The sequence below is a fragment of the Chiloscyllium plagiosum genome, chromosome 5, assembly GCF_004010195.1.
Source record: "Chiloscyllium plagiosum isolate BGI_BamShark_2017 chromosome 5, ASM401019v2, whole genome shotgun sequence".
Taxonomy (NCBI): domain Eukaryota; kingdom Metazoa; phylum Chordata; class Chondrichthyes; order Orectolobiformes; family Hemiscylliidae; genus Chiloscyllium; species Chiloscyllium plagiosum.
In genome coordinates this window covers 760,584-787,736 of record NC_057714.1, presented here as the reverse complement: position 1 = coordinate 787,736, position 27,153 = coordinate 760,584, and the positions used below count along the sequence as shown (strand labels likewise).

The window sequence follows — 27,153 nt, the reverse complement described above, 5'->3', positions numbered from 1 at the left end:
TGGGATGTGAAAGGTGGATTGGGGAAAGAATCTATCCCAAAAAAAGCTTCATTTGTGTAGAAAACCTTCAAAATTATTACGTATTCTTAATATACACGTATTCTTCTCAGCCACCTGTCATGGGCCATCCCCAGTTCTCCAACCTGTTCTTCTTGCAGTCTGTAGAAAATTAAATAAATCTGCTTTAGAGCCGAGAATCAGATGAACCTCTTCATGTTGCCAAGTTGAGGCTGTGGGGTTCATTTGCCCAATAATTGGTTCTCACAGCAGCTATGTCAACAATCAAAATAAAAGTGGACATTTTGTATGATTAAAATGGGGTAGGATATCGTGCGTGCGGGTGTGTGTGTGCGTGTGTACAAAGAGCTAAACGTCCCATTTTCACCTTACAAATGTGTATTTTCAGCACAGTGTTCAGTTGATCTGTCTTGGTATTGTTGGAAAAATCTTGAGAGGGCCATGGGTTGATTTATGGTTACATGAACATCTAGATTGGGTATCAGTATGATGTCTTATCCCAAAATAAATTGCTCCAGCACACAGGCCTCCTTTAGCATGGTACCGAAGTGTCAGCTGAGACCATGTGTCAAAATCCTGAAATGGAGTTTGAACCAAATGAACTTCTGCCTGAGCTAACCAGACCAATACAACTTTCATTATTATTGATATTTAAGCATTTCCTCCAGAGATGCTACTATGGAGGGATTTTAAAACCGGAATGAGAATTTTCAAGTCAAGGTAGTGAAATGGAGCGCAAGGAATTAAATGTAGCCATTGGAAAATTCATTTTGCCCTCTGTGCTATGGAACTCTGTCTCAGTTATGATTGAAAAAAGACAATCCTCCAGCCCTCATCCCTTTTATAACTCTTTATCTGTCATGTACCCTGCCCAAGGCCCTTTACGCCCCAAAGTCCCCTCTTCCCACCCTCTATAGCCCCGCACAGCCCAATGCCAGATATGACACACTTTGCTCATTGATTCTATACAGCAGATAATGGTTCAATAACCCCTATATTGACTTGAGAATGTGTTTCTTTTATTTAAAAGATTGCTTTGAAAAAACAGTCATTCATAACTTTTTGCTATTTATAAAAAGTCATTTTATTTTAGGACAATAAGTGTCAATGACCAAATCATTTAAAATATCAACAGCGAAAATAGAAAGCATTTGCAACCTCCTAAGCTTATGTAAACAAACACTGTGCAATTGACAGAGATCAGAGTGTTCTTAAAGTGTGGATTTATCACCAGAAATGTCCAACTTAATTTTTCTTCATTGCTAGTCAATAGAGAATGTTTTAGGCCTGCAAACTTTTGACTACAATCTTAAGGACTAATTAAAAGTGATGTTTTGACTCTCAGATAAAAGTGTATATGCTATACCACTTAGAAATATCCATGCTTGTTTGTTGGATGTGAGTGAAAAGTGAATGTTCGTATTTTCATTTTGTGTGTTTTGAAAAATAAATATTTCCTTTTTGTTTTGATTTAACATTATGAGAACGTCTGTGTTGTATTTATTCTTAAGTCTCAGCACTCAAGTTTATAGCACTCCATCTTAAAAATGTAACTTGAGGAGAGAAAAGGGGAAATTTGGCATTGTGTGCCCACCCCACTAGCACCTCCAAATCTATTTGAATGTAGTACTACATTGCTCAGATTATGGGGGGTGGAGGGGTGGTGTCCTGTACAAATTTATACACCATACTCTGCAAACTCTGTCACAATTGCAAATAAAGAGGGTGAACAGCACAGACTTGGGATCAATCGTTATGGGCCCACAACCACAAGCCCCCAAGCTGAATCATGTACATTAACTACAACATTTTGGTTGTGGGATTGGAGCCAGTTGTTAATTAGGGATTTCCTACTGATTTAGAATCACTGGGTCGTACAGCATAGAAAGAAACCTTTCAATCCAACTCATCGATGCTGACTAAGTTTCCCAAAATAAATTAGTTCCTTTTGCCTGCACTTAACCCATATCCCTCTAAACCCTTTCGATTCACGTACCTATCCAAATGTTTCTCAAAGGTTGTAATTGTATCTGGATCTACCACTTCCTCAGCCAGTTTATTCCACATACGAACCACACCTCCCTTTTAAATCTTTCTCCTCTCACCTTAAAATTATGCCCTCTAGATTTAAACTGCACAACCCTAAGGAAAAGATCTTTAGCTCTTCACCTTATGATTTTATGAACTTTTATATGGCCACCCCTCAGCCTCCAATGCTTATCCAGCCTCCCCTTATAACTAAAAGTCTCGATCCTAGTAACATCCTTGTCAATCTTTTCTGCACCCTCTCCAAATTAATGCTATCTACCCTATAGCAGGGCGACCAGGACTATATGCAGTACTCCAAAATTGGCCTCATCAACATCCTGTACAACCATAACATCCCAGTTCCTAAACTCAATCTTCTGAACAAAGAAGCCAAGTGTTCCAAATGTTGCCTTTTCAGCTATGTCTACCTGTGATGCAGCTTTCAATTAACCAAGTATCTGAACCCCTAAACTGTCAGTTCTGTGACACTCCCCAAGGCCCTGCCACGAAATGTGCAAGCCCATCCCTTGTTCTTCTCACCAAACTGCAACACCTCACACTTATCTAAATTAAACTCTATCTGCCACTCCTCTGCCCATTAGCTCAATTGGTCAAGATCCCTTTGTATTCTGAGATAACACTGTCCACTATACCACCAATCTTTTTTTTGTTATCTGCAAACCTGCTAACCTTGCTAGAGGTCAGTTAGATAGGCAACTGGTTTGCAATGCAGAGTAACACCACCAGCATGTGTTTAATTCCTGCACCGGCTGAGGTTACCATGAAGGGCTCTCCTCCTCAAACTGACGGTGACCCTCAAGTTAGACCACCACAGTTGTCTCTCCATATTGAGAGTCCAGAAGGACTCTATGGCAAATTTGCTTCATAAGTTAAAGGTAATGTGGTGTAATCCCTTCTGAATGACTTCCTTAAATTCCAGGTAGTCAGTGACTATCGAATTTGTTTCAGCCACTACCCTAGTAATATCTTTTTTAAAATCATCACAGAAGTATAACACACAGTTTAAACTTCATCATCAGTGTGGTTTAACTTTAATTGTATAAATACAGTTTTCACAGTTCTGGTCTCAACTTAATTCTGAATATCCTTTCATTCATCATGTCCTGCTTCCTCGCCAAGTAATTGCGTGATAATTTTTGGAATTTTTCTGTGGAGTGCATGCTTCAGTTTCCCAGATGCTGTAATCCAATTTATTCAGTCACAAATTTAATCTGCAGTGTGCTAAAGCATAATAGAGAAATATACACAATCATTTCGACATTTTGTGTTTGAGTACTTATGGAGCTGTACAAAGCTCTGAATAATCTTTTACAGAAAATTGTAAGTGTTTATATATGTTGACGTTTTAAGAAATCTTTCACATGTAACACGGCTGTCCACATAATATTTAATGGAAACGCATTTTATTTTCACTTTCGTGAATGCTGATTTCAGTACAGCAAAGTATAAAAGAATGATGTGGTAAAGTTACTGTTGCCATGTTCCTCACATTTTTTTACTCCCATCTCCAGCCTGCAAGAGCAGGCTTATCATGATATAGGGCCAAGTTCTAAATGTATAGAGCAGATTACTGCAGTGGTTTTAACATGGTAAGTTTCAAATTTTTTTCGGACAATCTTTTCAAATCCACCCTCGGTAATATTGAACTAAAATGCATTTACTGAATTAACATTCAGTTAAATTTATAGTTTAGATTAGATTACTTACAGCGTGGAAACAGGCCCTTCGGCCCAACAAGTCCACACCGACCCGCCGAAGCGCAACCCACCCAGACCCATTCCCCTACATTTACCCCTTCACCTAACCCTATGGGCAATTTAGCATGGCCAATTCACCTAACCTGCACATTTTTGGATTGTGGGAGGAAACCGGAGCACCCGGAGGAAACCCACGCAGACACTGGGAGAATGTGCAAACTCCACACAGAGTCACCTGAGGCAGGAATTGAACCTGGGTCTCTGGCGCTGTGAGGCAGCAGTGGTAACCATTATAAGAAAAATCTAAATTTGGAAATAAATTAAAATTGAATTGGACATAATGGAACTTGACACTTTTTTTTGTGAAATTGGATTTTCTTTCTTTTTGAATTGTATTTCCAAAGCTTATCTTAGTCACTGGAATATTTTAGGAGTTTAGAAGTGAGTGGTGTGGCTGAAAATATATCTAAGGCATACCATTTAGGAAAATAAACCCTGTGATAGCCTATTGAACAAAGCTGTATTACTGGAAACTGAAGTAATTGTGTACGTAATTTCTCAACTGTGTAACCATAGACTAGTTACTAAAATTGTGATACTATTCCAGCTGTTAATCAGACCACTTCTTTCCACATTATTTTTCAAATATCTAATATATTTTGTAATTATTTAAAACAAGCTATTGTCCTGGAAGCTTTCACCACTTTATTATTTCTAACCATCAATACCTAAAGATTTTCTTCTGTAATGCTAGTCTCTTGGACTTGATCATCTATAAATCTCACCCATTGACCTCCTACTTTAACAGCATTCAGTATGATTTTTGAGAAGACTTTTGGCTCAGGTTGAGGTTCAGGTTGTATGTTTGCTTGCTGAGCTGTTAATTTGTTCTCGGACATTTCATCACCATGCCAGGTAACATAATCAGTGAGCCTCTGGTGAAGCTCTGGTGTTCTGTCCCACTTTTTATTTTTTGTGTCTTGGTCTGTTAAGGTGGGTGACATTAATAAAATACCCTGCAAGTACTATAGCAAACACTAGATTGGACAGACAGGCAGAAAACTAGCCACCAAAATACATGACCCAGTATCGCTAGTATCCTTACATACAGATGAAGAATGACACCACTTCAACTGAGACAACACATCCATCCTAGCACAGGCTAAACCGAGACATGCACGGGAATTCCTAGAGGTCTGGCATTCAAACCAAAACTCCATCAATAAACACATTGATTTGGACCCCATTTACCAACCTCTGAGAAAAAGAACCAGAAATGTTATCACCCACCTTGCGAGAACAAGTCACATAAGTAGACAGCAGGACGTAACACCAGCGCTCCACCGGAGGCTCACTGATGATGTTACCTAGCATGAGGTTGAAACATCTGAGAGCAAATCTTTCTGAATCACTCTATACTTCATTTAGTATTTCTTTAATTGTGGTTTCCACATAGACATTAAGGAGCAATGATAGTAGATAACCCTGCCTCGCCTCTTGTCTGATTACATCAGATTCACTTTTACCAAATATCATCAGATTGTAGAAATTTGCCCCATGTGCAAAACTAAAATAGTTATTTTAACTTTCTAGTCAACTGCACTTACTTCCAGCATTTTCATCTGCTTCTGTCAGTTAACCCAATCAAAAGCTACTTTTTCATAAAACATAAAAAGCTAAACATTTTGCTGGTATTCTATTTAATACTCTTTAATAAATGTAGTGGTCTCTAGTTCTATAACTCTTCAAAAACTAACTACCTCGCAGCCAATGTAATGGCCAACTTTGGCTCCCAATTTATTTTCCACAATCTTTACCCTGTTATCGTGTGTAATCAAAGTTACGGTGCAGTGATCTTTGCCATTATCTCCAGTGGGTCTATGGTGCTTCTGAAAAAGTCATCTTGTCGTCCTCTTTATTGTGTATCCAGATAAGCAGTCCTGCAGCTTAGAGGCATTTGGTAAATGGTGCAATGTTATGGTTGAGTTTCAACAGCATACACAAGAAATTTGCCTTGAAGACTGTAAAGCTAGCATTGTATGTTTTGTGATCAAGTGACCACAGGCCCTATATTGACCCACAGCCAGAGAAAGCCTGACAGAAAATTGGTCAAACTAAATTAAACAGCAGCCTGCAGTTATTAGCTGCTGAAAACAGTGAAAACCAAGGTCACAAAGGTTCAGGGTGCAGCAGTTAGCGTCAGTCAGCAGGGTGTGTATTAGCCTACGGTCTGCCTCATAGGCCATGCACTGAGACAAGCATTGACTGTGTCTGGATGACCATCAAGTCTGTGAAAGATTGGTCTTTGGTTTGCTCAACATGTTGGTCTTCCAGAGCACGTAGTTGACCTTGACGGAGTGTTGCAGACTGGCACATTCCAAGGTCCAGGACCACGTGGTGAGGGACATGTTAAAGCTTGGGGCAACTGCCACCAGGGTGCAGTGGGAAAAGATTGCCATCTAATGTCTTCCTGCCAAAGTTAAATATGGGTCTGTGTCAGTATTGTACCCTTTAGATGCCTCAAATGTATGTAAATAAATCTTGCACAAGAAAGATGACTTTGGTTTGTTTGCTGGATACAGTCAAGTTCTGATTATTTATTTTCTTATGCTACTGCACAGAACCAAACTGCTTTAGTGTCTATGTATATATATACAAATATATGTAAAGATATTTAACAAAAAGCTTCTGTACTGAAGAAGTTTCGATCAGGCTTTCTGGCACCTTAACTTAGTGAGTGCCTGAGGGTGCACTTGAGCCTCCCTGGCATGGAAACAGTGAAGGGTGTTGGCACAACCCCATTGGATGCTTTGAACCCTGCTCATTACTCCATTGGCCGAAGGTCCAGGGTGGGCTGGGATACAAACACACATAGAAGTCACACCACTCGACGAAGACGCGTGTCGGAAGACTATGCAGCGACCCAGTAAAAGGGCCACCCTGACCTGAGAGAACCACCTTTGCGGAAGAGAACTAGCTCTACATCAGAGGAAGCAGATTCCAATGGTCCGGTTCGAACACCTGGATCATTGGGGTAATATCCTTTCTCAGACAGACAGAGCTAGATAGAGTAAATATTGGAGGAATTTGGAATGTGCTCACATGGTAATTTTTAATAAGGAATTTTTATTAATAAAATCGCGTAGAACGGCAAACCGAATTGTGAACCTTTGTCCACCTCACCAACAAGAGCACTTGAGTAAAATGTTTTTAATACATAAACATGGTCAAAGTGTCCAAAGTACAGAAACAGCTTGGAAAGAATTGATCTGTTTCCAAATGCAGTCAGGTAGATATGTGTAAAGGAAGCAAGGACAGTCCATAAACTTGGCTGATGGAAGATTGTTGCTGAAGGAGATGGTGTAGTTGAATATGTTATGAGGCTGTAATGAGATTAAGAAGGGTTAATGTCCTTTCACAGTTACAGCAACTATCGTTTATGTCTTTGGTAAGCATGATGGGATGGTATGGATTTGTGGAGGAGTTTAAGGCAAGGTTGACACTATATTGGAATGCAGTGATGTGTGCAAAGAATTTTACATATTGAGGAATGTTGTTGAAACTGGGTCAAGTTGTATTGACTTGAGGCATGGAATATTGGTGATTTTGAAAGGGTGAAATGGTCAGGAATTTAGGAACGAGATCAAGAAGGCAGGCAATAACCTGGAGAAGCTGAGTTGCTTTCAGACGTGAATTGGAAGATAGCTGTGGAACGCTGCGTGGTTGGTGTTGTCAACCTGGATGAAGGGGGAATAGTCTTGAAAAATAGAATCAACTGTTACTCAAAGGCATTTCTGCATCCAGGCATATCACCACACTGTATATGTAGTTTATTTGCATTTGTTTGTAAATGTCTCCTCTTTCCAAGTCTTATTTTTCATTTTTTGGAATACAGATTATTATTCTAGAGTATTTCATGTTGTGAATCTCAGCAGAGTGTGTCAGCAAGCTACACAAATATGAAGACCATCACTCATCTGAGCTTGATCCTTCCTCAACCATTATCTGTTTTAAAAACTGAGAGACTTGACTAGTCAGGTAACATCTGTGAGACAGAGGCCCTGTTCTATGCTGAGATGCACAGGAAACCGGTTTGGAGGGTCTGACTTACAGGGAGAGATTGAATAGGCTGGAGTTGTTTTCCCTGGAGCGTCTGAGGCTGAGGGGTGACATTATAGAGGTTTATAAAATCATGAGGGGCATGGATAGGGTAAATAGACAAAGTCTTTTCCCTGGGGTGGGGGAGTCCAGAACTAGAGAGCATAGGTTTAGGGTGAGCGGGGAAAGATATAAAAGGGACCTAAGGGGCAACTTTTTCACGCAGACGGTGGTGCATGTATGGAATGAGTTTCAGAGAAAGTGGTGGAGGCTGGTGCAATTATAGCATTTAAAAGGCATCTGGATGGGTATATGAATAGGAAGGGTTTTGATGGATATGGGTCAAGCACGCAAATGGGACTAGATTAGTTTGGGATATCTGGTCGGCATGGACAAATTGGACTGAAGGGTCTGTTTCTGTGCAGTACATCTCTACAACTCTCTTTAAGTTAAAATTGCAATATATTGTGTCACTGTTAGTGTGCAGAACACATAATTGGCTACTCTCTCCTGTCAATCTGTCAGTGTGAGACTCACTGCGCGTATTTTGTATCTAAATATGATCCACCCACTGCTGAAAAAATTGCCCTGCGTTTTTTTTTTGGTGGAATCTATTGTAGTTTCGTGTGTGTGTGTGTGTGTGTGTGTGTGTGTTACATTTTCATAGAAGCCATCTCAAGATGGATAGTGCTGCTTCATTGTTTTGTATCCTGTTCTAAATCCCACTCTTCATTGGAGAATGACAGTACTGTAGGTATAGTTTGTGATTTTTCGAGTAATTGGTTTAAAAGCATCAGACAACTGGTTGTAATTGTGGTGTCTGATTTCACATATGCTGGTGATCTTTTGGCAGGGCTGCAAAATCATCACCACAAGTACAGAAAGTTCTCTGGTCAGAGCTGAGCATGCTCATTGAAGCTTGTTTTTGCTGTCTGCTAAAAGCACACTGCTAGCCGACTCCTGGACTATTCGGGTAAGAAACTGCAGCCCATGAGTGAATCAAGTTTTTTGTTTTTTTACCAGTTCCAACTATGTATTGACTGATCCATTGTCACCAGTGACTGCTTTTGTTTCCTTTACTTCTGTAATCTTTTAGCAAGGCGTATTAATATGAAATATTTGGCAAAATGTCAGGCCGAATTCCAATTCATATTTATTGTGTCTTCTCCTGAGTTTCATTCTGCATCGTCCGATGTAATGCAACCAACAGCTTTATAGGCCCATTATACAAAACAATTTTGTCCTGATGTCGTTCAGTCCAATATAAGATATTTATTAAATATTGGCAGGTGGCATGAAACAACCTCCGAGAGTCATTTTGAGCTGCCGCTTAATATCAACTTTTAAAACTTTGGAATTCACTTTTTCTAATGTTTTCAGTGAGTCAGTTGGCTGTTTAGGGACATTTTAACACCACAGTTTGACTTTAATTAATATTTGAACGACCTACCGTGGTGTAGAGCCAGCAGCATGACTGAGGATTGCCAGCATCAAGTCAGTCTAGCAAACTAACTAGTGATTTACAGCAAAAGGCATAGAAGGTAGACACCACCTTGTTTTTTATGACCAGTAATGTTTCTCAAAAGTAACCTTTTTTTTGAAAAAGCTGAGTTGATGTTTTCTTGACTTGTATATACAGAATTTGGTAGTTTATTGCACGGACTGTTTATGTACAAGCAGCTGTTATTGCTTCTTTGGACAATGTTTTTTAAGTCCTTAAAATGTTGAAGTATTGAAGTTTGTATAGTTTTGTGATTGGAATGCTTTTAATCCTCCTTTTAGGATTTTGTAGTAGTTGTATTTTTTTTTAATTTGTTGCAAAAGCAATAGCTTGAATCTTTCTCAGAGTGGTAAAGATAGAATATATGTTGAGAACAAGTTGCTGCAGTATTGGTCTACTCCCCTTAAATTTGCACCCTTGGTTTCATATGTTTCTTCAATCAGACTGCAGGCAATTTCCTGAGTATCTTCATGAGTAATTTCATAGCACTATCATTTTGGCAACCTTCCCCATTCACCTGCAGCTACTTTCCCCTGAGGTTCCTGAAAAACTGTGGGGGCTTTTGGGAACTCCACTCCACTCCACGTCTGCTTCCCATCTTCCTATCCCTTTTTCTTCTAAAGGAGATTTGTTTTCCTTACTTTACTCTTCTCACCCCGGCCCTGATCTTGACTTGGTATCCTTTTCTCTCCCTCTATCCCCTAACTGAATTTCTTTCTGAGCAGGCTTCCTCAGTCCACTTCAACAGCAGATGATAGGAAGAATGAAAAGTCTTGCTGAGTTTGTTATCCCAGCATCTTGCCAATGCTTAAACATTGGTGGTGTTCCTCCTGAAAATACATAGGGCTTTCACATTTGTTGGCCAGCATGCTGGTTATAATGTACGGGACAGAATTGCTGTCCAATTTCTGTACTACAGAGAATTCATCATTTGGGCTGACAATTGCCATGATGTCCAGGGACATGCAGACTTAGTGGTTCAGCCATGGAAAATGTGGAGTTATGGTACATGGTTAGGATATAGGTCTGGGTGGGATGTCCTTTGTAGTGTTGGTGTGAACTCGATGGGCTGAATGGCTTCTTTTTGCACTGTAGGGATTCTGTTATGTTAGCAGTGAGACAATGTTCCATCAAATGCTTCATGATCCTATTGATGGCCAGCAGCACTTGCTCTTCATTGAGTAATGTAACCAACACCTGAATGGTAAATACCCCCACAGAAGACTCTGTTGATATTTTTGAGCATATGAAACGAAAACCGATGTAGACCATTTAGCTCCATGAGCCTGCTTGACTGTTCTCTAGGTTCATGGCTGATCTGTTTGTTTCAAATTCCACACTCCCTCCCACCCCTGCATTTTTTTTTTGGTCTGCTAACTTAATGCTGAATTAAGGGACATTATGTACCCCTGGTTTGGGTTCATTTGAAATACTTTTAAATTAATTGCACATAGGATAAAGACCTTCGCTACAATCCTTGTCACACTGCAGGCAGAACTGCCGATATTTTGAGAGATATGTGGTTGTGGAGCTGCCACATAATTGTTGAATTGATGAGCACAATTAAGGACTTTTTCCACAAACACCATTCACGGGCATACAGTAATACTGATTATCAGCAACTTATATTTGCCAACCAACTTTAACCCAATTTTCTTCACAGGAAGATTGTAAATCAAGATTAGGCACTGACTCTATAGATGATAATGATCTATCGCTTTAAGAACCAAGAATACAAAGGACCACGATGACACCGTGAGGAGACCAAGAGTAGAATGTTGGACTCAAGGATGTGTACAGAGGTTTCTCTGTGACTGCAATTTGTTTAAGTAAATCTACTTGAGATCTTCAAATAAATTGAACCTATGATACTTCACAGTTTAACGTGAGAATGATAATTCTGTGAAGAAAACAGCATAGAAATATAAAAGGTGGTATTGGGACAGATGTCCATAAACTTAGTCAAAGTAGTAGATTTTAAGGACCATCTTAAGGGATATTATCTAGGTTTGTGATAGGAATAGCTAGGTCAGAATATGAGCTTTGAGGAGGATACAAAGGCTGCAAAGAGGTAAGAGTTGAAACAAGATATCAGATGGCACGTAATGTGTGGAAGCATTGTTTTCCTTCAAATTTATTCAAAAGTTTAAAAAATAGCATTTTTTTCAAAAAGTCATAACTTCTAAACATTGATGTTCAGAGAGACGCAGGTATGTTTATACAAGGAGCAGAAAGTTAACATGCAGGTATGGCAAGCAATTAGGAAAGCAAATGCATGTTGACCTTGATTGCAAAGGATTAGAGAACAAGAATAAAGAAATTATACTACTTATCCATGATGTTTTGTTGAGACCACATCTGGAATATTATGTACAATTTTGTTCTCCATATTTAAAGCAATATGTATAATATGACTTCCCATAAAGGCAGCGTTTCTGAGACTAAATGTTTAGTCACGGGCTCAACTTTTCCACAAGTGATGTTTCTAGAGAGGTTGAAATCCACCCTCCAATTACGGCTGCTAATCAGGGAATGATCGCAAATATAGATTAAACAGAGCTGAAAGTATTCAGTTTTAATAACCTTTGAGGAAACTGATGAATTTAATTCATTTAGTATACTAAAATTAATCACATTCATCAAAAACAAATGCCTTGTAAACAAGTTTATATACTTTTTGCAGTTCAGAAATGAATAATTCTTACATGCACTGAATATGTTATAAATCCAAAAAGAATTACTCCTCTTCATCTTCTGAAACAAGTAACTCATTACGTCTTTAAATTGTGCCATTATATGTATCTTCAACATCACCTTCACAAGCAACCACAATATCACTGATAACTTCATTCCAAAAATTATCATCTTTTGCATCATTAAGTGCATTAGATATAATTTTGTGTCTCAAATCTCATTGAGTTTTTTGAGAAGGTGACCAAGCATGTAAATGAGGGTAGGGCAGTTGACGTGGTATACATGGACTTCAGTAAAGCCTTTGATAAGGTTCCACATGGTAGGCTGTTGGAGAAAATGCAGAGGCACGGAATTGAGGGTGTTTTAGCAGTTTGGATTAGAAACTGGCTTTCCGAAAGAAGGCAGTGAAGGGTGGTTGATGGAAAATATTCAGCCTGGAGTCTGGTTACTAGTGGTGTACCACAAGGATCTGTTTTGGGACCACTGCTGTTTGCCATTTTTATAAATGACTTAGACGCAGGTATAGGTAGATGGATTAGTAAATTTATAGACGACACTAAGGTCGGTGAAGTAGTGGACAGTGTAGAAGAATGTTACAGGTTGCAGGGGGACTGATAAACTGCAGGATTGGGCTGAGAGGTGGCAAATGGAGTTCAATGCAACTAAATGTGAGGTGATGCACTTTGGGAAGAATAACAGGAAGGCAGAGTACTGGGTCGATGGAAAGATTCCTAGTAGTGTGGATTGCAGAGGGATCTTGGAGTTCATGTACATAGATCCCTGAAAGTTGCCATCCAGGTGGATAGTGCTCTTAAGAAGGCATACGGTATGTTAGGTTTCATTCGTAGAGGGATTGAGTTTCGGAGCCGCAATATCATGCTGCAACAATACAAAATGCTGGTGTGGCCACACTTGGAATATTGTGTACAGTCCTGGTCACCATATTTCAGGAAGGATGTGGATGCATTGGAAAAGGTGCAGAGGAGATTTACCAGGATGTTGGCTGGTCTGGACGGAAGGTCATCTGAGGAAAGGCAGAGAGATTTGAACCTGTTCTCATTGGCAAGAAGAAGAGTAAGAGGGGATTTGATAGAGACATACAAGATGGTCAGAGGATTAGATGGGGTAGACTGTGAAAGTCTTGTTCCTAGGGTGATGACATCAGCGTGTATGAGGGGGCATAACTACAAATTGAGGGGTGATAGATTTAGCATAGATGTCAGAGGCAGGTTCTTTACGCAGAGTGTGGTAAGGGCATGGAATGCCCTACCTGCTAATGTAGTCAACTCGGCTACATTAGGGAGTTTTAAACAATCCTTAGATAAGCACATGGATGATTTTGGGATAGTGTAGGGGGACGAGCTGAGAATAGTTCACAGGTCAGCGTAACATCGAGGGCCGAAAGGTCTGTTCTGCACTGTATTGTTCTATATTCCACATCCCCCGAATGATTCAATAGCCTTTGCAGGTCACTGCCAAAATTGGGAGAGCATCTCTGCAGGGGTTCCTCATGGTAGTGTTCTTGACCCAACCATCTCCAACTACTTCATCATTAACTTTGTCTTCTTCATAAAGTTCAAATATAGGGACTTTTGCTGCTGATTGCACAATGTTCACCACTATTCCTGACTCCTCAGATACTGAAGCAGTCAGTGCATAAATGCAACAAGAACTGGGCAATATCTAGGCTTGGGCTGACAAGTTGCAAGTAACATTTGTGCATTACAAGCACCAGACAATGACCATCTCCAACAAGATAGAGTCGACCATTGTCCCTTGACATTCAATGGCATTACCATCATTGAATGCCTCACTGTCCGTATCCTGGAGGTTACCAAATGACCAGAAACTGAACTAGATTAGTTCTATAAGTACTGTGGTTACAAGAGCAGTCAGAGGCTAAGAATCATGCAGTAACTCACTCTCTATCTCTCCAAAACCTGTCTACCATCTCCAAAACACAGTCAAGTGTGGTAGCAATTGATTAAATACTCCCCACTTGCCTGGATGGTGCAGATCCAACAACACAGCCTGCTTGATTGGCACCACGTCCACAAACATTCAATCTCTCCTCTTCCTCCTCCAACACACAGTAGCAGTTGTGTGTACTTTCCATAAGATGCACTGCAGAAATTTGCCAGCGTTTCTTAAATAGTGCCTTCCAACTCTAAGACCACTTCCATCTAGAAGGACAAGGGCAGCAAATATATAGGAACATTATCACCTGCAGTCTCTCCTCCAAACCCCTCAGCATCCAGATTTGGAAATATCTCACTGCTCCTTCAGTACTGCTAGGTCAAAATTCTGGAACTCCCTCCCTAACAGCATTGTGAACTGCAGTGGTTCAAGAACACAGTTCACCACCACTATATCAAAGGCAATTCGGGATAGACAATAACTGCTGCCCCTGACAGTAATGTCCAATCCCGTGAGTGAATTTTTAAACAAATTCCATTCTGATTCTTTTCCAGACCCCTGAAACCCACTGACACAGGATTGCTAATGCCAAAGTCTGTATGCTACCTGTGAATGTTTTCTCTTCTCTGGTCATCCAGATATTTCACATTTTATTATATCATCCTTGAAAACCTTGTTTTGGGAGACGTTCCAGTTGGATACTGTATGATCTGAATATGTCTCCAATGAAAAGGACTTTAGTTCTCTTGACTGAAAGCTCAAAACTTCAGTCAGCCATATTTTCAAGCCACCTTTTATCTATCCATCCTTTACCCTGGATTTAGATAACTACTTTTTGCAATTTGTCATTTGGGACAATTTTTCTCTTGAAAATCATCATCGATTTAAGCTTTGATCGATGGAACATGTACAACTGTGAATCTATTCTTTTCATGCCCCAGATTTCTTCACTAACCCTGTCTTCTCTCCAACTTTGTTCTATGGCTGGCGTGTCAAAGATTCATGGTAATCTCATCTATCTTCCCAAAACAGGTCAATTTGTATTCTTTCTTCTGTTAATTGTTGATTCTGAATTGTTGAAATGTGATAAACCTGTCTTTAAACGCTGATGGAGAATGCAGTGAAATCTTGGTCTTATGTCATAGTACAGTATTGTTTCTCATCATAAATCTAGTCCACAGTCTAATGCAATGAAATGTTTGAAATGCCATGCCTAATTATTTGTCTTGTTTCAGGGCCAATAAATCCTTATGCAACTGAAGATCCATGATTTTCATTGACTTATTTTATAATTTCATTTTTCAACTTTGGCCATGTAGCTGGCTTTTCTCTCTGGCATTTGGCTACGTTCTCTAGAGATCATCCTCCAATCTCTTGTGTTCTTCTCCAGTATCTTCAATTGTTCAGCAGCCAGAAAACTTTTGTCTACTTTGTTTTAGTTTGAATTGGGCTACGTATGTACCATTCTTTCTTCTTACCATGCTGCAGTTTTCAGGGATGGGATTCTCAGGAACACAGCATCTAGCAGTGAGATGGTACCTGTGACATCATATGTTGACAGGTCCAGATACAAGAATCTGAACAGCTGTTCTATGATTCTGTTGAGTAGATTGGACTGGGGCATGTTTGGCTTCAGCGACACGAGGGTCTAAGTGCAAAGAGTTTGGATTTTTTTGCCAAATGTTATGGGTCAATTTTTAAATAGTGGGTCACCATTGCTCGAATATGAGGTAACTCGGGCAACTGTCTGTGTGAAGTTTGCACATTCTCCCCATGTCTGCGTGGGTTTCCTCCGGCTGCTCCGGTTTCCTCCCACAGTCTAAAGATGTGCAGGTTTAGGTGAATTGGCCATGCTAAATTGCCCCTAGTGTTAGGTGAAGCGGTAAATGTAGGGGAATGGGTCTGGGTGGGTTGCTCTTCGGAGGGTCAGTGTGGACTTTTTGGGCCAAAGGGCCTGTTTCCACACTGCAAGTAATCTAATCTAGTATTGGAGATGGTAGAGAAAGTCGAGTAGATTGGTCCCTGGATAAATGAGTTTTTTTTTCCACAATGAGAGGCTGAGTAAATTGGGTCTGTATTTTTAAGAGTTGAGAAGAATGAAAGATGATCTCGTTGAAACCTCATGAGGTTGTGAAGGACTTGACAAGGTAGATAATATGATATTACATAGAGGTTATGGGATGAACAGCTCATTCATCTGGAAGAACAGTTGGTGGTTCAAACTGACAGATGAGAAATAGAAACATCAAGCTCTATGGGCTGATAAATTAGTGTAGAGTGGGGTGTCAGCCCTTTACTGGGGGGGTCGTGCCACCATCTGGAGGCTAAGGTAGACTAGCAGATGCCTGGAAGAATACAGCAAGCCAGGTTGCATCAGGTGGTGGAGAGGTCGACGTTTGGAATTTGTTTAAAACCCTTCTTCAGGACTGGGGATGGGTGTAGGGGGAGCTGCAGATAAAGGGAGTGGCTGTGGGAGCAGGATAGTGAGTTGGGATAGGTGGAGACAGGTAGAGGGTATGACCTGGTTGGTTGATGGGAGGGATGAATCTGAGGAATGGAAGGGGAGGAGGAGGGGATGGGAAGGGAGGTTATTTGAAATTGGAGAACTCCATGTTGTGTCCTCTGGCATCTGCAGTTTCTTTTGTCTCTAACCATCTGGAGGCTGCCAGCCAATCTGATTAACCAGCAGCTCTGATGGGACTAGCAGTGCCATGGGTTTGTCCTGGGCAATGCTGGCACTGCCACTAGGCACAAGAAGGCCAATAGAAGATCCAGGTAAGAGAGGGCACTTTAGGGCAAGGATGGTTTTACCTTCCAAGGGAGGGGCATGACATGGGTGTGGAAGAATGGGGTTTAAAGTCTGTGCAGTTAGAAAGGAGGGGCAGTACCGTCTTTCCCTGATGGGGGAAAAAGAGCACCCACCAAAAATACTACTCTCTTTTTGCCTGCCATTTTAAAAAGAAATTTTAAAGTGATTGTCTACATCAACTCCATAATATGACATCGGAATGATAATATTATGGTCCAATGAACCTTTATCAAACAAATGTCAGAGTGCATCAATGTGAAAATGGAGAGTATTTCTAATAAAAGCCAGGCTAGGTTATTCAACCCCTTCAAACGTGCTCTACATTTAATAAGTGTTACATCTGCCACACAATGTGTTTTAACTCCTATATCCAGCAAAGAAAATGACAATCAACTCTTAATAACACTAATATTAATGTATTTTAAATAATTAATACAATCACAACAAAATATACTATAAATGCTATCTTATGCTCTAACTGAATTCTGGATGATCATGTACTGCCATGCTCCATGGTGATGATATGAAGACCTTATGCTCGAAATGTCATCTCTCCTGCTCCTCAGATGCTGACTGACTGGCTGTGCTTTTCCAGTACCACACTTTTCGACTCTGGTCTTCTCGTGATGATTTCAGGGGTGCCTTCACTTCTTGGTGGTTGATCTTGAGTTACCGCGCTGAGGTGGAGTTGCAGCCATTCTTATACCCAAAAGTCTTCATGCCCTTTTTGGGAGGTGGGGGTGTGGGTAGGGGGGTGGGGTGTCTTTAGTGTCCTACAGTAGATTGATCAGGCTCAATCACCCTGATCAATCAGACCCAACTCGGCGTTGGCATGTTGATGGCAGTGTGGTCCTCCATTCCTAGAAGTGTTGGGTGCACATAGCCTCCTTCAAATAAGGGTTGAGGCTCCCCTGTGCCTGGTACACACTTCAATGTTTCCGCTAGCCCTGAAGAGGACATTCCATTCAAACCCAAATTCAAGTGTGTATTGTAGGATCTGCAGCTACCAGGTTGATTGTGCATTGTGTCATTAGCTACAGCCTGTCTGGATTCTGCAGCATGTTTATTAGCATGGTTACTTGGATCAGGCTTACCTTAGTTTCCCAGCATATCTTAGTCATTGTCTAATCTTTTGATGAATTTACGATGGATTTACAATTTGAGTAGCCCGTCAGGCCATATTAGATTATAGCTGGCCTCGTTGGTCTCCATTCCACTTTCTTGTCTATCCATCTTTTCCCTTAACTCCATCATGGGTGAAATGGTTGGAGAGAACTGGAATCGAAAGCTCAGTTTGGCATTACTTTGACAATCTGGTTCAGCCTGAGACAATGCCTAAAGAATTTAAGGCACAAATAGCAAGAGAATGGAACCTTTGCTAAGGGATGAAGAAGGGCCTGTGCCGGAAACGTCGAATCTCCTGTTCCCTGGATGCTGCCTGACCTGCTGTGCTGTTCCAGCAATAAAGTTTCAACTTTGATCTCCAGCATCTGCAGACCTCACTTTCTCCTCCTAAGGGATGAAGACAATGAGTTTGTTTTTAAATACAGATTTATGGCAACTGAAATGTGAAATAATTATATGAATTCTGTTGTAGCTTAATAATATGTCTGTCTTAGTTTGATTATGATGGATAAATTGGTGCACTGCTCCATTGGATAGGACTGTCCTCCAATGTAATGGGAAATGTGTTATTTATTTGTGAAATTAACTGTTGTATAATGGAACAGCCCTGCACAGGCTGGGATGTGAGTGAGTAGAGAACATTTTTTTTAAATGTAGAAGGAACTAGGCAACAGGAAGAATGACATGTTAAGTAGAGACAGAACAGAAATGATACTCCCTAATGGAAGGCTACATGTCCTGGAGGAATCTAAAACTATTGGAGATATTGGATTGAAGGTTATGTAAACCTAGTGTTTCTGAGTTCAGCATCACCTTCACCCCCAATTTTCATCTATTTTGCTCCCAACCCTTCATGTCTATATGATGCCAGTATCCTGCATTTAAGAGAAAGCTAGTTGTTTCATGTAGGGTTCTGCACAGTTACAGCCAGAAACTCAGCTTAAATTGTCCTCAGAATTTTGCACCCAGCTTTTATTATTCAGTGTCTTCATGCTGGAAATGATTGCATAGATGAGTTGAAACCCAGCACCATTACAGAGCCTGTTCCAACATAGCTCCTAAGTCATGAATTAGTCATTTTCAACACCAGTCAAATGAAAGTAATTGATATACCAAACATTTGAAAAAAGCTGGTCTTAATTAGACTGTTGGAAAAAACAGACAATGAAAAGAAATTTCAGTTTGTCTGTGCAGTTTTTGAAAATTCATTCCAGGATCTCTAATTTCCCTTGAGAAAGTGGAAGGGACCTAACTCATTGAACCGCTGTTGTCCTGGCGGTGTAAGTATGCCCCCAGTGCTTTTCAGAAGGGAGTTACAGGACGTCAACACAATTCAAGAATGGCAATATAATTCCAAGTCAGGATGATTTGGAGCTTGAAAGGGAAGTTGCTGATGTGGTGTCCCCATGTATTTCCTGCTCGTCTAGGTGGTAGAGGTTGCTGCTTTGGAACATTCTGTCTAAGCAACCTTGATACTTTGTTGTATGCATCTTATAGATGGTACACACTGCTGCCACAGTACATTGGCAATGAAAGAAACAGGTTTGAAGGTGATAGATGGGATTCAAATAAAATTGGCTGCTGAGTGGAGCTCTTGAATGTTTTTGGATCCACGCTCATCCAGGAGAGTATTTCATCAGATTCCAGATGTGTGCCTTTTAGACAATGGATGGAGGTGAGTTACTCATCGCAGAATTACCAGCCCTTGACCTCCTGTTGTAGCCACCCTATTGGTCAATTCAATTTCTGGCCAATGGTTACCCCCAGGATGTTGATAATAGGAAATTAACTGATGAAATGGTCAAGATTAGAGTGATGCTGGAAAAGCACAGCAGGTCAGGCAGCATCCGAGGAATGATAAAGGGCTTTTGCCTGAAATGTCGATTTTTCTACTCCTTGGATGCTGCCTGACCTGATGTGCTTTTCCAACACCACTCTAATCTTGACTCTCATCTCCAGCATCTGCAGTACTCTCTTTCGCCTGATATAATGGTCAATTAATGTTGAAGGTATTTTCTATTGTTAGAGATCATCATTGGCCCGCACTAGCGTGGCATGAATATGACTTGCTACTTATCAGTCCAGAGCTGAATGTTGACCAAATGTTGTTGCATTTAGAGGTGGATTTCTTAAGTATTAGAGTTATGAATGGTACTGAACATTTTCCAGTCATCAGGGAACATTCCCACCTCTGATCTTATGATGGAGACAAAGTCAGTGATGAAGCAGCTAAAGATGATTGGGACTCATATACTCCCTTGAGGTTCTCCTGCAGAGATGTCCTGGAGCTGAGATGATTGAATGATTGACCTCCAACAATCACATCTTACTTTGTGCTCAGTGACGCCAACCAGTGGAGAGTTTTACTCCCAATTCCCATTTTCTGCAGTTTTGCTAGGGCTCCTCAATGCTGTCAAATGCTGTCGTGATGTCAGGGTGGTTACTTTCACTTTCTGGAATTCAGCACGTTTGTCCATGTTTGAACTAACAGTGTAATGAGGTCAGGAGCTGAGAGGGCTTGGCAGAACCTAAACAAAATATTAGTGAACAGGTTATTGTTTAGTTTTATAGCATTGGTGAACATACCTTCTACCACTTTGTTGTTTGAGAGTAGACTGATAGCACGGTAATTGCCGAGTTGAATCTGTGTTGCTTTTTGTGGTCAGGACATATCTGGCCCATTTTCCACATAATTGGATAGGTGCCAGTGTTGTAACTATACTGGAATAGCTTGGCTAGAGGCATAGTATGTTCTGGAGCAGACGTCTTCAATATTGTATCCAGAATATTCTCAGGTCCCACAGCCTTTACAGTATCCAGTGCATTCGACCTTTCTTGACATCATGTGGAGTGAACCAAATTAGCTAAAGACTGGCATCTTTGCTGGGGGCGTCAGAGGGGAATGGATCCTCCATTTAAAAATGGTTGCAAATATTTCAGCCTTGTCTGTTGCATTAATGTGCTTGGACCCCATCATCAAGGTTGTGGGTAACTGTGGAGCCTACCCTTCTTATAAGTTATGTCATCCATTATCATTCACAATGTGATGAAACAAGGGTGCAGAGCTTAGATCTGATCATTGGCCGTGGGATTGTTGTGCATGTTGCACTGCTTTTGCTGCCTGGTATGTGAATTGACTCATGTTGTAACTTCGCTGGTCTGATACCTTGTTTTTGGTGTGCCAGGTGCTGCTCCTGGCATGTCCTCCTGCACTGTTCATTGAATCAGGTTTAATCCTCTGTCTTGATGGTAATGGAAGAGTCTCGGATACGCCGGGCCATGAGTTTACAGATTATGATGGTGATTGATCCACTGCTGTTGGTTTTTCAATAGTATTGCAAGTTAAAATTGGTTCTAAAATGCTAATTGAATTGTGGTGCTATATGGGTACATAACAAATTAGACTGAAATGCATTGAGACCTCATAACTGTAACCTCATTTATATTTTTCTAACCATTTTGCAACTTTTAACAAAACCCCATACCTCAAGTACATGTCACCCATCACTGTTTTTTCAATCTCTGACTTTGATTTACATATGCGAATAATGCGTACATTCCACATTCCTTAATATGTCAAACATATTTAAGATTCTATCATAAATTGTGAATGAGCAAGTAAGGCTCCTGTAAACTTCAGTGATGTTTACACAGTTCCTTGAATCAATTCTTTACACTCTCATGGAAGGGTTATGTCCAATATTTTACCCAAAGTTGAGACATCACAATCCAGGCACTAATAATCTCGGGAGCATAGTTTTAAGTTGCATCGTGATGATTTCAAAATTTGAATTCAGTTTCTTAAGTCTATAATTGTGGCCAGGACCACCACCCAGATGGAGCAGCACATTTGCAAGTGCAAAATTTGATTGTTGCATTCAAAACCACATCATAGAAGTGTTTGTAATATTTAATATGATCTCCAGGAAACAAAAATTCTAACAGTGACTATCGTTTTGGTAAAATAAACTCTTTAAAGTCAGTTGTTTATTGCATTTTAGTGACTCACTTGACTGATTTGGGTTCTACTCCTCAAGCTCTGTGACTGGTGACAGAGTTTGCTGCATCCTTAACTTAGACTGAGCAAAGGCCAAGAAGAACACTATGAATCTAAACTGGGAAATGCTGTTAAAGTAACAGGATTCCATCAATATCATGGAGATCATTTGCACACATGAAAACTGAGGTAGTTGGGAGCGCGCATTCCATATATACAAAATCTGTTACATGGCTTTTAACCCCATTCCTGTCCCTGTCAACTATCTTGGATGAAGCAAGTCTGTTTGCAACCTTCATTTCCTTTAATGTCTCCAGCAGCTACGTGGACCTCCAGGGCCTGCAGGTGGCAGCAGTCAAAGAAACCGGACGTGAATGCATTGCCCCAACATTGGCATGTTTGTGTGGATCCTTGGAGCAACTGCGCAGCTGTGCAGATTAGAGGGAATATAGTTGGCAGCTTTGGTGCCTGGTATGACCACAAATGAGCTTCCAACTGCATGGTTACTCCTCTATAAAACTGCATGATCCCTGTCTCAGCTCCTTTACTGCTGAACCCTTATTGATGCTTTGACATTCGAAGGATGGCATCAATGGCTGGGCCGGCATCAATAGCCCGGCCAACATTTATTGCCTGTCCCTAATTGCCCTTGAAAAGATGGTGAAGAGCTGCATCCTTGAACTGTTGCAGACTATGCAGATATTTTATCTACAGTGCTGTTAGGAAGGGTGTTCCAGAAATTTGTGACATTGAAGGAAAAGCAATATAATTCTAAGTCAGAATTTTGTGCCCCTTGAAGGAGAACTCAGTAGTACTCGTTTGTTCTGCTGCCTTTCTCTAGGCTTGAATATTTCACTACACCCTTCATCATTAGGTCATCTAAAATTCACAATTATGACTGTTCCTCGCTTGCTCCTCGGATGCTGCCTGACTGGCTGTGCTTTTCCAGCACCAGACTTTTTGACTGATCTCTAGCAACTGCAGTCCTCACTTTTTCCCAATGTTGGCTGTTTGTCAAGCAAGGCCTTTTTAAATATAAAATTCTCATTCTTGTTTATGAATCCCTCAATGAACCTCTCCTCACTCCATCTTTGTAATCGCTTACATCCCTCTGCAGTAAATGTGGTTGTCTGATTCTGAGAATCCCTGATTTTAACTGCTGTACAAATAAAAGCAAATTACTGCGGATGCAGGAATCTGAAACCAAAAGAGAAAATGCTGGAAAATCTCAGCGGGTCTGGCAGCATCTGTAAGGAGAGAAAAGAGCTGACGTTTCGAGTCTAACTGACCCTTTATCAAAGGATCAGTTGGACGCGAAACGTCAGCTCTTTTCTCTCCTTACAGATGCTGCCAGACCTGCTGAGATTTTCCAGCATTTTCTCTTTGGGTTTTTAACTGCTGAACTATTGCAGGCTGGAATCTTGTAAACTCCCTCTGCTTTTCTACCTCAATGTCTTCCTTTAGGACAGTCCTGAAAAGTTGGGTGGCTTATGGGATGAGGAACTTCAGTTCTATGCTGGATTGGAAAAGGAAGTTCAGGGAGATTTGAGGAGATGCCCAAAATCATGAGAGTCTGGACAGAGCAGTTTGGGAGAAACTGTTCCCATTGATGGAAGACTCAACGACCATTGGACTTTGAGTTAATGTGATTGGCAAAAGAAACAAATGTGACATGAGAAAAATCTCTCTACGTAGTCAGTGGTTAAATCTTGGAATGCACTGCTTCAGACTACAGTGGACACAGATTCAAAGAATTTGATAAATGCACATTGACACTAGTGTGTAGCATCTACAAGATATACAGGCTATTTTGACAACCCCTTCCAAACCCATGATCTCTGCCACCCAGAAAGATAAGGGCAGCAGATACAAATGAGTGCCGCCAAGATCCCAACCTAACTTTGAATTATTTTGCTGTTCTTTCTCTAGCTGGCTTTAGCTTTTGGAACTCCCTCCCTCCCTAACAGCACTCTGGGCGAAGAACCCTCTCTTGAACTGCAATAGTTCAAGATTGTAGCTCACCCCACCCTGTCAAGCAGTTAGGGATGGGCAATAAATATTAACTGCAAGTGTTTAAACACATTAATGGTTCGTTTTTCTTTCTTGGGTTACATCCAAGATTAACCTTGGATTCCTGCAGGTTTGGACCCTCAAAGCCCAACTTTCAACCGAGCTAGTGAAGCAGCCGAGCAAATCGTGAGAAATGCTATCGGATATGACATTGCTGTTCAAGAAGCCAGCCCAATGCCACATGCTCAAGACAGCTAAGGATCCGCAATAAATGTCAGCTTTGTCAGCAAAGCTCACATCCTGAGAATGAATAATATTTTGCTGAAGTCCTCTCTGATCCAGCTCTGGAATCTTTGTTTTAGTTAACTATTTCCTTCAGAGGAATAGGTATGGCTGGCTTCATATTTTTTTTCTGTTTTGGGAGTCTGAACAAAACATTGTCAGTTTCTACTTACAGACCATTTAATATTTCTGTCATACTGTTGAGATTCTGGCATTTTTATTACGTAGTCTATGATCTTTGAATCATTTCCCTGGATTTACCTATCTTTACTTGGAACAGCAAATATTCTAAATGTATGCTTTATTCATGAGGCTACATGCCAGTTGCACATATTCAGGAAATCACTGCCTGTAAATTTTTATTTTCTACCTGACAGATTTAGATTTATATTTTTATTGGGAGTTGTGATCAATCCTTTCCTGAAAACTGTTTAAATGTGGCCACTGCGGGGTGAATGTTTTCTTTCAAAACTTTCTATCAGGTTAGACTAGAATGTGATTTCTGCAAATAAAACTGATTTTTAAAATCCTTTCTCTGTTATGACTGAATTAAAAACAATGTCAAGATAAGTAATTAATCAAAAGACATCATTTTTAGCACAATATTAGTCATGCAAAAGCACCTACTAAATTTTGCCACAGTCGGTCTTACTGTATCTAAATTTAGTTTAGCCCAGTATGTGATATAGTAGACATCTTCATACAGAATTATGTAATATAGTCAAACAGAATCACCATGGCTTCATGAAGGGGAAATAATATCTGACATATTTATTAGAATGCTTTGATGACATAACAATCATAAAGCAGTAGATTTAATATATTTGGATTTTCAGGACATGTTTGATAAGGTACCATACATTGGGTAGCCTTATCAAACTAGTAAGAGCTCATGGTGTGGAGATGGGGTAATATATTAGCATTGATAGAGGATTGGCCAACAACAGAAGATAGAGTTTGGGTAAGGGGTACATTTTCAGGATGACAACTTGTAATAAATGGAGTGCCAGGGTAATCAGTGCTACGGCCAAAATTATTAACGTATATTAATAATTTGGATGAGGATAGTAAATGTATTAAAGCCAAGTTTGCAGTTGACACAAAAATAGGCGGGAATGCAAACTGTAAGGATAACACCGTATCTCCAGAAGGATATAAATAGATTGTGATTGAACACAGGCTTGGCAGATGGAGTGTAATGTGGGAAATGTGAGTTTACGTATTTTGGCAGAAAGAAGAGAGGAGCTGAATGTTATTTAAATGGAGAAAGACTACAGAAAGCTATGGAATACAGGGATTTGGGACTCCTTGTCCATGAATTACAAAACACCGGCAGCAGTGTTCCATGGGTAACAGGCAAGCCTAGTTGAATATTGGCCTTTATTTTTAAAATAATGTAGTATATATGTAAGGAGGTTTTGCTGAAACTATCCAAGTCACCAGTCAGACTGTAGTTGGAATACTGTGAACAGTTTTGGACCTCTAATCTAAGGAAGATATTTTGGCATTGGTGGCAATCCAGAAAAGGTTCACTAAACTGATCTCCGGTATAGTGAGACTATCTCATGAGGAGAAGTTGAGTAGATTGTGCCTGTACTCATTGGAGTTCAGAAGAATGAGAGGCAACCTTATTGCAACATATAAGATTCTTCGGGGAACTTGACAGGGTAGATGTGAAAAGATCGTTTCTCCTTTGGAAGAGACTGGAACCAGATGGCATCATCTCAGAACAAGGGGCTGCATATTTAAGGCAGAAAGGGGAGGAATTTATTTTCTGAAATTAGTGCAATCTGTGTGATTCTTTACCACCGAAGATTGTCAAGGTTGAGTCATTAAGTATATTCAAGGATGGGAGAGACTGATTTTTAATCAGTAAGAGAATCTAGGATTAGGAGAAAATTGCAAGGAATTGGAGATGAGGATTATCAGATCAGCTATGATCTCATTGAATGGCAAAACATGGGCCAAATGGCCTACTTCCGTTCCTAAATCTCATGGCCTTTACTATGAATAAGTAAGTTTTCATATACCATATATTCTTGCTGTAACACTCTCTCTCAACTGGGCCAAAACCTTGAAATTTACATTTATAAACATGAATGATAGAATTTTATCTGGGTTGTGCAGCTCGGTCATTGCCATTTCTGGGTCATAGTTTCAAGGAAAATGTCACAGTTGATTGGTTTATTGCTTTTTAAATTTGTGCTCATAAAGCTGTTAACATTCTTGCTGTTTGAGGTGGATGAAGCTTCTTTCAGTCCTGTGGTTTGGAATTTGCCCTCTTCATGGCCCAGATAGAGCCTCGACGTCTCGCTAGAGAAACCTAGGTTTGCTGTTTTCATTCCCTGGGAGAGGCTAAATTTTTGTTTGTTTTTTTTCCTCATCTGTTATGGTTTTCCACTTTTCAAACTGGACAGAATAAAACGCACAGCAGAGAATGGCTAAAAAATGAATCAGGAAAAATAAATTATGGGTATGAGAGGAATCTGGGTCGAAAGATAAGAACAGTAAGAGTTTCAACAGGTATTTTAAAAGGAAAAGTGTAAGTAAAGTGAGTGTTGGACTTCTCTGGAGTGAGAATGGGGAGGTAATAAGCACTAAAGAAAGGGCAACTGAACTAAACACATTTTGCTCTATTTTCACTGAAGAGAGTAAAACATACTAGTCATAAGGAGGTTGAAGGAGAGGGGAACTCATTGAAATTATCATTATGGAGGTCAATCTGAGCAAACTGATGGACCTTCACACTGACCAGTCCCCCTCATCCTGATTGACTTTATCTTAGGTTCTTAAAAGAGGTGGCTCATGGGATAGTAAATGAGTTATGTTACTACCCACTGAGGTGGTGGGCTGTAAATCAAGTCCTTCTGCTCCCAGATTGTATTACCAAATATTAAAATCATGTGAAGTAGTGTCACTGGACCCAAAATGTTAACTCTCATTTCTCTACATAGAT

General features: G+C 40.3%; 1 protein-coding gene across 6 annotated transcripts in view; it reads left to right on the top strand.

The window, feature by feature from the left end:
• Positions 1-27,153, top strand: part of LOC122549654 (thyroid hormone receptor beta) — a 182,779-nt gene that overhangs the window by 36,498 nt on the left and 119,128 nt on the right. For 5 of the 6 annotated variants that reach the window (XM_043689448.1, XM_043689450.1, XM_043689447.1 and 2 more), the window contains exon 3: positions 8,716-8,835. The exons of the other annotated variant lie outside the window; for it this stretch is intronic. The gene's annotated coding sequence lies outside the window, so the exon portion shown is untranslated. The remainder of the gene's footprint in view (positions 1-8,715; positions 8,836-27,153) is intronic. 6 annotated transcript variants of the gene reach the window in all.